Source organism: Oncorhynchus gorbuscha, unplaced genomic scaffold (assembly GCF_021184085.1).
Source record: "Oncorhynchus gorbuscha isolate QuinsamMale2020 ecotype Even-year unplaced genomic scaffold, OgorEven_v1.0 Un_scaffold_2570, whole genome shotgun sequence".
NCBI lineage: Eukaryota > Metazoa > Chordata > Actinopteri > Salmoniformes > Salmonidae > Oncorhynchus > Oncorhynchus gorbuscha.
The window spans coordinates 23,124-35,937 of NW_025747046.1; positions in this window are offsets into that span (position 1 = coordinate 23,124).

Below are 12,814 nucleotides of genomic sequence, written 5' to 3' on the forward strand. Positions count from 1 at the left end.
ATCTGACTTGCTGGGTAGATGAACAAGGTGTTTATCTTTCATTTGAGCTATTGGACTTGTTAATGTGTGGAGGTTAAATATTTCTAAGAATATTTTTGCATTCCATGCGCCACGTTCCAGCTGAACGTGGGAGGGATCGTTCCCAAAAGGGAACCCACCACGTTAACAGGTTGTATCATGTATGTCGCATGTTCATTTAAGTAAACATATACATAGACGTTGTTTAAAACTGATGATTAATGATTTGAGTCAAAGGGGAATTATCATTAGGTTTAGTTTATAGTTCACTTTTCAGTTTCTGAATCGAGGTAGCATAGTGAATGCTAGTTAGGCATTTTGAGTTCTTCTGGGGAAATTGATGTTCAGGTGTCTCACTTTTAGATCTCTTGGGGAGAGTGGGTGCGATTGAGGCCATAAACGACCAAATTGAAAAAGCCCTGGAAGTTTTGTTTATTCATTAAGGTTTGCAAATATATAGACATAAAACATTTGTTAGGACTATTTGTTTTAGTGCAAAGGTATTTTAAAGAGGCACACTCACATATGGAACTTTATGAGTTTTTATTTTCTGAGTTTTAATTAACAAGTGAATTTTTTATGTCTAATGTGGTATGGAACATGACTATAAAAGGGCGGTAGGACCTATTGACCTTATCATGGCTATCATTTGGGGTCTGATCAGCCTCATGGGAGAGCCAGTTGTATAATGAATGTGTGGTCATTTGGGTTACTAGTTGACCACACATTTTAGAGTTTTAGTTTGGGGTTAGAATTATTGTTTGAATCACTGATGAGAAAGTGTTTCAGGATTCTGTTTTACAAATATTAGCTGTGAAGTTTTTGAATGGGCTATTATTGATTTGGTATTACAACAGAAAATAATCCTATTTATCATTGAGAATAAATAGGGGAGATAAAACATGGTCCTTTGAGGTTTGGACAGGACACCTTATTAAGCCAATAGGGCAGTAAATTACATAGAAAAATACGTTTTAGTTCTTAGGGGTGATAAATTACTGTAGATAAGGTATTCCACACTATGCCTCATATATTAAATTCATGTTATTGTCAGATAGAATACTGAGGATCTCTGAAGGAAAGAGCTTGTAAGTGTAAGAAGGATTTTGAATATGGTTAGCATTAATTTTGGCTTTGTTTGACCATTAGGAGGTTTTTATTTAAATAGTATTACATTTGACAGGAATATATGACATCTGTGATGATTTAGGATTTTGGTAAGGATTAAGATAGATTGATTAAGGACATGTAAGGACTTTAGAGATTGCCACTTATAGACATGTTTTTTCTAAAATCAATGATTTTAGATAGTCAAACAGTGAGACGCTTAGTGGCGTTTGAGAGATAGGAGAGAAAGGAATTACTGTTTAAATGGGTAAATATATATATTTAATAACATATATAAATAGCACAGATACTTCTTAAACTAGATAAGACACTGGACAGAGAATTGATACAGGATTGGGATGAATGGATGCCCAAGGGAGAATTGGACATACATGATAATGTCAGAATATAAGGATAATTTACTAATCCTACCTAAGTCATTATTTAAGGTAGATAAGGTTGTTACCTGGGCAGAGCCAGGTATCAAAAGGGGGTAAGTAGTGGCCTATTGGATAATAAACAGATAATAAAATAAAAATGTAGCTAACAAATAGGCATAGAAGTTAAAGATATAATCAGATAAATCATATGAAAAACTGTTTGTTAACCAAGCCTGTATGTCCAGGATTTTATGCATTACAGGTGAACTACAGGTGAAGTCACTCAATACAGTCCCTGAGGCTTGTTGGGGGGACCATACCAAGGACTCCTGGTGACAGTTAGCTGAAAGAGCTACCCGGATTCATATCACAAGGCGGGAGGGTAAGACATAAACAATTGTGAACAATAAACAGTGTTCGAGAGGAGAACTGGAATTAACAGAATTCCGGAGGCCATCTCTCGAATGAAGAAAATCCTTTCTGTCACTTCACCCCTGTTTTTGTTCATAGAAGTGAAGGTGTGTCTGGCTCTTGCTAATGATGTGTTCTCGGGGAGAGGGTGGGGCTTCACATGGGCGCTGTTCGTCTGAGCTGTCTTATCGTGGGTGCCATATTCCTGATACAGCACGTCCCACCTGAGTATGCGGAGAGTGGTAATCCTACCTGTCCTATCACCCCTGTTTTTGTTCATAGAAGTGAAGATGTGTCTGGCTCTTGCTGTTCACGAAAGCAGGAATGCCAGATAATGACAGTTGTATTGATTGCACTATTTATATCCCCAGGTTCCCCTTAAATCAAGACTTCCTCCCTTTACAGTGACCGGAGGAGATTATTACCGTTTGGTACAGTACTCTTGGGAAATGATGTCAGGGCGAGGTTTTACCGACAGATTGGACAGGATTATGCTACTTTGTACATTTGGGAATGCCTTTCACACTCATTCAACACCAAGACATGAAGTTTAGCCAAATGGGAAAAAGAGTTACTCCATCCGGGTCTCTTGATGACAAAGTATACATTGATAACATTGGGGTTCCACGGGGGGGCTAGATGAGTTCAAAGCAAGAAATCAGATCCTAGCAGGATTAGAGTTAAGTATTTCCGGGTGGTCTACTCTCAATAAGAACGTGGACTGGATTAATTATATTTATTATAATCAACAGCGCTTTATCAAATATACCAGAGATGCTATTAAAGGTTTGGCAGAACAGACTGAAGCAACCAGCCTGATGACTTGGCAGAATATAATTGCATTAGATATGTTATTGGCTGAAAAGGGAGAAGTATGCGTGATTATCGAGACCATGTTTGTGCTTACATCCCAAATAACACAGCTCCGGACGAATCAGTGCCCAAAGCCTCAGCTGGTTTGACCACCCTGGCTCACGGGTTGGCAGAAAACTCTGGGGTGGATACTTCTCTGACTAATTGGGTTTGATAGTATGTTCAAAAAATAATAATATTATGATCACTGTATTATGGGCTACATTCACCTGTGTGACTGTTTAGTTTTATGGGGCTGTTGTCTAATTCCCTGTGTATGAGGCCTTATTTCCAGGACTCTGGAGAAATCGATGACAATAGATGGTGAGGTACCAGGGGATTCCAGGTTCTGACCCGCGGAGTGCTGATTGTCTACAGGACAAGTGGATGAATCTGGATCCTTCAGTGGCGGGGAATTTTTGTTTGAAGAGACCATTTTTGATGTTTAGGGAGGCAAGGTTGTATCCCGTTTCCATAATAGACTGTTTTTTTATGATTGTAACGAAAATCCTGATAAGAAGAGTTATGATTCTGATGTAGGCCTGAGAAACAATTATGGCGAATGCAAGTGTTGGGTTATGTTTAGGTGATGTTTTGATGACAAGAAATATCTCTAATAAAAATAGAAATGGGCTTTTTAATATTACAATATAACTACAATGTGTGATTGGATGTATAATATTTAATCAAAGGGTGGATATGTTAAGGGAATTTTTATCAATGATGACTAATTATGTATACATTTCAATCAGGACTGTCGAATCAGAATACTATTATGTTACTGTATATGTACTAATCAGAATACTATTATGTTACTGTATATGTACTAATCAGAATACTATTATGTTACTGTATATGTACTAATCAGAATACTATTATGTTACTGTATATGTATGAATTTTCTCTCTTGCTCCCAGTATTGAATATAATGTAGTCAAGAGTTTAGAACAATGACGGTCTGTTCATTGGAACAAATGAATGAACTATCTCCAGACTGTCTAGAATGCTTATCTACACTGACTGACCTTGGCTCTAGGTGAGGAGGGAAGGCTTGAGATCTATAGAGCCTTTCTACCAGTGTCAAGAAGAGACGGAACATTTAGAAAACGCTGACGTCATTTTCAGTTTATAACTTGTGGTAAAATGTGTATGTACTCAGTCACTCTTGAATAAAGGCTGTCATACAACCAGAATCTACAGACGGTGACATCTTGTGGATGTGGCACTGTTTTCTATATTGAGATCTCACTTCCTGTTTGGATTTCTTCTCAGGTTTGTGTCTGCCATATGAGTTCCGTTATACTCACAGACATAATTCAAACAGATTTAGAAACTTCAGAGTGTTTTCTACCCACCAGTAATAATATGCATATATTCCCATCTGGGAAAGAGTAGGAGGCCGTTTACTCTGGACACGGCTTTAATCCAAAAGTCAAAATACTGCCCCCTAGCCTCAACAGGCTAGCCAAACCAACCGTAGAACCACTGAACACTCCTGTTAGGGTTAGGGTTAGTGCTGGGTTAGAGTTAGGGTCAGGGTTGGGTTAGGATTAAGGATAGAGTTGGGTTAGGGTTAAAGTTAGTGTTGGATTAGGGTTGGTGTTAGGGTTAGGGTTGGTTTAGTGTTAGGGTGAGGCTTAGAGTTGGGGTTGGTTTGGGGTTGGGGTTGGTGTTAGGGTTAGGGTTGGTTTAGTGTTAGGGTGAGGCTTAGAGTTGGGGTTGGGTTTGGGGTTGGGGTTGGTGTTAGGGTTAGGGTTGGTTTAGTGTTAGGGTGAGGCTTAGAGTTGGGGCTGGGTTGGGTTTGGGGTTGGGGTTAGGGTTAGGGTTAGGGTTAGGGTTGGGTTGGTGTTCAGGTTAGGTTAGGGTTGGGTTGGTTAGGGTTGGGTTAGGGTTAGGTTGGTGTTAGGGTGTGGTTAGGGTTAAGGATATGGTTAGGGTTGTGAATAGGGTTGGGTTGAAGCTAGGGTTAGGGTTAAGGATATAGTTAGGTTAGGGTTAGTGTTGGATTAGGGTTGGGTTGGTGTTAGGGGTAGGGTTGGGTTAGAGTTGGGGTTGGGTTAGGGTTAGGGTTGGGTTTGAGCTGGATTAAGGTTGGATTAGGGTTAAGGTTGAGTTAGGGTTGGATTAGGGTTGGATTAGGGTTAGGGCTGAGTTATGGTTGGGTTAGGGTTGGATTGGGGTTAGGGTTGAGTTAGGGTTGGGTTAGGGTTAAGGATTGAGTTGGTTTAGGATTAGGGTTGGGTTAGTGTTAAGGTTAGGGTTGGGTTAGGGTTAGAGTTGAGGTTTGGTTACAGTTGGGTTAGGTTTAGTGTTGGGATAGGGTTAAGGATAGAGTTGGGTTTGGGTTAGGGTTGGGTTAGAGTAGGGTTGGGTTAGGTTAGGGTTGGGTGATTGTTAAGGTTAGGTTTGGGTTAGAGTTGAGGTTGGGTTACGGTTGGGTTAGGTTTAGTGTTGGGATAGGGTTATGGATAGAGTTGGGGTTGGGTTAGGGTTAGATTAGTGTTGGATTGGGTTAAGTTAGTGTTGGGTTGGGTTAGGTTTATGGTTAGGGTTGGGTTGGGTTAGGATTGGGTTAGTGTTGGGTTGGGTTAGGTTAGTGTTGGGTTGGGTTAGGTTTAGGGTTAGGGTTAAGGATATAGTTGGATTAGGGTTAGGTTAGTGTTGGGTTGGGTTAGGGTTGGGTTAGGGTTGGGTTGGGTTAGGGTTAAGGATATAGTTGGGTTAGGGTTAGGTTAGTGTTGGGTTGGGTTAGGATAGTGTTGGGTTGGGTTAGGATTGGGTTAGGGTTAGGTTAGTGTTGGGTTAGGGTTAAGAATATAGTTGGGTTAGGGTTAGGTTAGTGTTGGGTTGGGTTAGGATTGGGTTAGGGTTGGTTTAGGGTTAGGTTGCTGTTGGGTTGGGTTAGGATTGGGTTAGGGTTAGGTTAGGGTTAGTGTTAGGGTTATGTTAGTGTTGGGTTGGGTTAGGGTTAAAGATATAGTTGGGTTAGGGTTAGGTTAGTGTTGGGTTGGGTTAGGATTGAGTTAGGTTTGGGTTAGGTTAGGTTAGTGTTGGGTTGGGTTAGGATTGGGTTAGGTTTAGGTTAGGGTTGGGTTGTCCAGAGCGACTTACAAAGTGGTGCATTCACCTTATGACATCCAGTGGAACAGCCACTTTACAATAGTGCATCTAAATCTTTTAAGGGGGGGGGTGAGAAGGATTACTTTATCCTATCCTAGGTATTCCTTAAAGAGGTGGGGTTTCAGGTGTCTCCGGAAGGTGGTGATTGACTCCGCTGTCCTGGCGTCGTGAGGGAGTTTGTTCCACCATTGGGGGGCCAGAGCAGCGAACAGTTTTGACTGGGCTGAGCGGGAACTGTACTTCCTCAGTGGTAGGGAGGCGAGCAGGCCAGAGGTGGATGAACGCAGTGCCCTTGTTTGGGTGTAGGGCCTGATCAGAGCCTGGAGGTACTGAGGTGCCGTTCCCCTCACAGCTCCGTAGGCAAGCACCATGGTCTTGTAGTGGATGCGAGCTTCAACTGGAAGCCAGTGGAGAGAGCGGAGGAGCGGGGTGACGTGAGAGAACTTGGGAAGGTTGAACACCAGACGGGCTGTGGCGTTCTGGATGAGTTGTAGGGGTTTAATGGCACAGGCAGGGAGCCCAGCCAACAGCGAGTTGCAGTAATCCAGACGGGAGATGACAAATGCCTGGATTAGGACCTGCGCCGCTTCCTGTGTGAGGCAGGGTCGTACTCTGCGGATGTTGTAGAGCATGAACTTACAGGAACGGGCCACCGCCTTGATGTTAGTTGAGAACGACAGGGTGTTGTCCAGGAACACGCCAAGGTTCTTAGCGCTCTGGGAGGAGGACACAATGGAGTTGTCAACCGTGATGGCGAGATCATGGAACGGGCAGTCCTTCCCCGGGAGGAAGAGCAGCTCCGTCTTGCCGAGGTTCAGCTTGAGGTGGTGATCCGTCATCCACACTGATATGTCTGCCAGACATGCAGAGATGCGATTCGCCACCTGGTCATCAGAAGGGGGAAAGGAGAAGATTAATTGTGTGTCGTCTGCATAGCAATGATAGGAGAGACCATGTGAGGTTATGACAGAGCCAAGTGACTTGGTGTATAGCGAGAATAGGAGAGGGCCTAGAACAGAGCCCTGGGGGACACCAGTGGTGAGAGCGCGTGGTGAGGAGACAGATTCTCGCCACGCCACCTGGTAGGAGCGACCTGTCAGGTAGGACGCAATCCAAGCGTGGGCCGCGCCGGAGATGCCCAACTCGGAGAGGGTGGAGAGGAGGATCTGATGGTTCACAGTATCGAAGGCAGCCGATTGGTCTAGAAGGATGAGAGCAGAGGAGAGAGAGTTAGCTTTAGCAGTGCGGAGCGCCTCCGTAATACAGAGAAGAGCAGTCTCAGTTGAATGACTAGTCTTGAAACCTGACTGATTTGGATCAAGAAGGTCATTCTGAGAGAGATAGCGGGAGAGCTGGCCAAGGACGGCACGTTCAAGAGTTTTGGAGAGAAAAGAAAAAAGGGATACTGGTCTGTAGTTGTTGACATCGGAGGGATCGAGTGTAGGTTTTTTCAGAAGGGGTGCAACTCTCGCTCTCTTGAAGACGGAAGGGACGTAGCCAGCGGTCAGGGATGAGTTGATGAGCGAGGTGAGGTAAGGGAGAAGGTCTCCGGAAATGGTCTGGAGAAGAGAGGAGGGGTGGATAGGGTCAAGCGGGCAGGTTGTTGGGCGGCCGGCCGTCACAAGACGCGAGATTTCATCTGGAGAGAGAGGGGAGTGTTGGGTTGGGTTAGGATTAGGTTAGGGTTGGTTTAGGGTTAGGGTTAGTGTTGGGTTGGGTTGGGTTGGGTTAGGATTAGGTTAGGGTTGGTTTAGGGTTAGGGTTAGGTTAATGTTGGTTTGGGTTAGTTTAGGGTTAGGTTAGTGTTGGCTTGGGTTAGGATTGGGTTAGGGTTGGTTTAGGGTTAGGTTAGTGTTGGGTAGGGTTAGGATTGGGTTAGGGTTGGTTTAGAGTTAGGGTTAGGTTAGTGTTGGGTTGGGTTGAAGCCAGCATGTGGATTGACTTGAGAATAAGGTTGAGGATATATAGTTAATTATCTGACTGTATTGACTTGAGAATAAGGTTTAGGATATATAGTTAATTCTCTGACTGTATTGACTATAGAATAAGGTTGAGGATATATAGTTAATTCTCTGACTGTATTGACTTGAGAATAAGGTTTAGGATATATAGTTAATTCTCTGACTGTATTGACTATAAAATAAGGTTGAGGATATATAGTTAATTATCTGACTGTATTGACTTGAGAATAAGGTTGAGGATATATAGTTAATTATCTGACTGTATTGACTATAGAATAAGGTTGAGGATATATAGTTAATTCTCTGACTGTATTGACTATAGAATAAGGTTGAGGATATATAGTTAATTCTCTGACTGTATTGACCCAGTTGAATCCCATTTCTGGTCCTGTAAACAGAAACAGAACAACATACATGGAAATGATTTCAACACGTTTTAATGTATTTTTAGTTTTAATCATCTTCATTTGTATCTCTCTCTGTATGGCAGAATCTCAGTAGCTTTCCATGGTCCATCAACCTAACAGCCTGGCAGGTCTACACAGTGAGAGAGAGGGGGGTAGAGAGAGGGGGGAGAGAGGGAGGGAAGAGAGAGGGAGGGAAGAGAGGGAGGGAAGAGAGAGGGGAGAGAGAGAGAGAGAGAGACAGAGGGGGGGGGGAGAAAGAGAGAGGAGTGAGAGAGAGTGAGAGAGAGACATAGGGGGGGGGATTCTTTAACCATTCTGGCTCATTGGGTAGGTCAGAGTCTATGTTTGTGAGAGAGAGGGGAGTGTGGAGACGGAGAGAGGAGCGAAGAGACAGAGGGAGATACTACAGACATTATCACAACCTGCCACTAGAGGAAGACAAATAAACAGTTTTTGTTAGTTTGTCATTCTTACATTCATGGTCACAAAACAATCCCATCATTGTGGCAGAGAGAGAGAGAAGACTGGATAACACTCAGTCATCCTTTTTATGTCTCTATTTGCTTTGGTCAGGGTGTGATGTGGGGTGGGCATTCTATGTTTTGTTTTCTACGTTTCTTTATTTCTAAGTTTTGGCTGGGTATGGTTCAGGGACAGCTGTGTATCGTTGTCTCTGATTGGTTTGGACAGGGTGTGATGTGGGGTGGGCATTCTATGTTTTGTTTTCTACATTTCTTTATTTCTATGTTTTGGCTGGGTATGGTTCAGGGACAGCTGTGTATCGTTGTCTCTGATTGGTTTGGACAGGGTGTGATGTGGGGTGGGCATTCTATGTTTTGTTTTCTACGTTTCTTTATTTCTAAGTTTTGGCTGGGTATGGTTCAGGGACAGCTGTCTATCGTTGTCTCTGATTGGTTTGGACAGGGTGTGATGGCTCTTTGCCATGTGGGCATTCAGTTTTTTTTATAGAGCTCTGTTTTGTTTTCTGTGTTTTCTTTATTTCTAAGTTTTAGAGCTCTGGTCTAAAGTATGGTATTAGGGAATAGGGAGAGCTCTGTCTATCGTTAGGGTGTTCTGAGCTCTGGTCAAAGTATACTACAGTATGTAGATAGGGTGTTATAGAGCTCTGGTCAAAGTAGTGCACTACACTATGTAGGGAATAGGGTGTTATAGAGCTCTGGTCAAAGTAGTTACCACTATGTAGGGAATAGGGTGTTATAGAGCTCTGGTCAGTGTGGGAATAGGGTGTTATAGAGCTCTGGTCAAAGTAGTGCTCAGTATGTAGGGAATAGGTGTTATAGAGCTCTGGTCAAAGTAGTGCACTATGTAGGCAATAGGGTGTTATAGAGCTCTGGTCAAAGTAGTGCACTATGTAGGCAATAGGGTGTTATAGAGCTCTGGTCTAAAGTAGTGTACCACAGTATGTAGGGAATAGGGTGTTATAGAGCTCTGGTCTAAAGTAGTGTACTACAGTATGTAGGGAATAGGGTGTTATAGAGCTCTGGTCAAAGTAGTGTACTACACTATGTAGGGAATAGGGTGTTATAGAGCTCTGGTCAAAGTAGTGTACTACAGTATGTAGGGAATAGGGTGTTATAGAGCTCTGGTCAAAGTAGTGTACTACAGTATGTAGGGAATAGGGTGTTATAGAGCTCTGGTCAAAGTAGTGTACTACACTATGTAGGGAATAGGGTGTTATAGAGCTCTGGTCTAAAGTAGTGTACCACAGTATGTAGGGAATAGGGTGTTATAGAGCTCTGGTCTAAAGTAGTGTACTATGTAGGGAATAGGGTGTTATAGAGCTTTGGTCTAAAGTAGTGCACTACTATTCCCCATAATGCACCACACAGCCCTATGGGCCCTGGTCAAAGTAGTGCACTATATAGGGAACAGGGTGCCACTTTGGGACAGATACTCAGACTTGAATCACTGGTCCTGGAGACTGCTAGTTGTTCATACGGTTGTTTTTAATGATTAACCTGGAAATGCAGTGGTCTGAATCAGGGTCACACAGTGTTTGTTGGAAGTCTTAACCAAATCTACTCTGAAACAAAGGTATCACCTCAAACACATGGTTCTGGGCTTAAAGAAAGAAGACACCTGTACCATGTCAGATATGGAGTTGAAATGGATTCCATTTGGGGGTTTTTCACCCCAATATTACACTTTATATACATCACAGATGACTGAAATATAGCAAACCCCTTTGGCAGAGAAACACCGGATTTTAGGCATAACATTTTTAATTCTTTATTAATTATGAAATTATAAAAAATATGAATAACATTCCACCATGAGGTCACTAGGTAATAATGATACAATATGAATAACATTCCACCATGAGGTCACTAGGTAATAATGATACAATATGAATAACATTCCACCATGAGGTCACTAGGTAATAATGATACAATATGAATAACATTCCACCATGAGGTCACTAGGTAATAATGATACAATATGAATAACATTCCACCATGAGGTCACTAGGTAATAATGATACAATATGAATAACATTCCACCATGAGGTCACTAGGTAATAATGATACAATATGAATAACATTCCACCATGAGGTCACTAGGTAATAATGATACAATATGAATAACATTCCACCATGAGGTCACTAGGTAATAATGATACAATATGAATAACATTCCACCATGAGGTCACTAGGTAATAATGATACAATATGAATAACATTCCACCATGAGGTCACTAGGTAATAATGATACAATATGAATAACATTCCACCATGAGGTCACTAGGTAATAATGATACAATATGAATAACATTCCACCATGAGGTCACTAGGTAATAATGATACAATATGAATAACATTCCACCATGAGGTCACTAGGTAATAATGATACAATATGAATAACATTCCACCATGAGGTCACTAGGTAATAATGATACAATATGAATAACATTCCACCATGAGGTCACTAGGTAATAATGATACAATATGAATAACATTCCACCATGAGGTCACTAGGTAATAATGATACAATATGAATAACATTCCACCATGAGGTCACTAGGTAATAATGATACAATATGAATAACATTCCACCATGAGGTCACTAGGTAATAATGATACAATATGAATAACATTCCACCATGAGGTCACTAGGTAATAATGATACAATATGAATAACATTCCACCATGAGGTCACTAGGTAATAATGATACAATATGAATAACATTCCACCATGAGGTCACTAGGTAATAATGATACAATATGAATAACATTCCACCATGAGGTCACTAGGTAATAATGATACAATATGAATAACATTCCACATGAGGGAGGTAATAATGATACAATATGAATAACATTCCACCATGAGGTCACAAAGGTAATAATGATGTACAATATGAATAACATTCCACCATGAGGTCACTAGGTAATAATGATACAATATGAATAACATTCCACCATGAGGTCACTAGGAAATAATGATACAATATGAATAACATTCCACCATGAGGTCACTAGGTAATAATTATACAATATGAATAACATTCCACCATGTAGGTCACTAGGTAATAATGATAAAATATGAATAACATTCCACCATCAGGTCACTAGGTAATAATGATACAATATGAATAACATTCCTAACATGAGGTCACAAGGTAATAATGATACAATATTGGGATAACATTCCACCATGAGGTTCACTAGGTAATAATGAGGTGAATAACATTCCACTGGGTGAGGTCACTAGGTAATAATGATACAATATGAATAACATTCAAGTCACTATAATAATGATCAATATGAATAACATTCCACCAAGTCACATTAGGTAACATGATTGTTCATATAGCTAAGGATCAAGTCACATTAAATAACATATTGTTCATATGAGTCTAACTGGGTGGAGTAATGACATTACACATGAATAACATTGGAGTCAAGTCACATTATAAATAATGATGACAATACATTATAACATTGTTCATACCACTGGGTGGGTTATTATAATGGACAATTGAATTAGAATGTTGAAGTTGGGTAGTCAAGGATAATGATAACATGTTATTCATGTAGGACTAGGTAATGGTCAAGTCAATTATAACAGTTGTTCATAGTAATAATGATCCTACCAGGGGTCAATTCATTATAACATGTTGGTCATATGTTAATGATACAATATGAATAACAGGGTTATTCATATAGGATCACTGGTAGAATAATGAACATATTGTTCATAAGCTAATTGGGTAGGTATTCATGTACATTCAATAACATGTTGTTCATATAGTAACTGGGTAGTCAAGTCACATTATAACATATTGTTCATATAGCTAACTGGGTGGGTCAAGTATTATAACATATTCATTGTGAAGTGTGTAGAGGAAATTAAATGTGTTCATATGTAATTTTTAGTTTATGAATGACAGTTAAAACTACCAGATGTTAGTTCATTTCATGTTGGTAGAACAGCTGAAGTTGGGTGAGTAAGTTCAATCCTATAACATGTTATTCATGCTAACTGGGCATAGGCAAGTTGGGAAATGAATAACAAATTCATAGGATGCTGGTAGAAT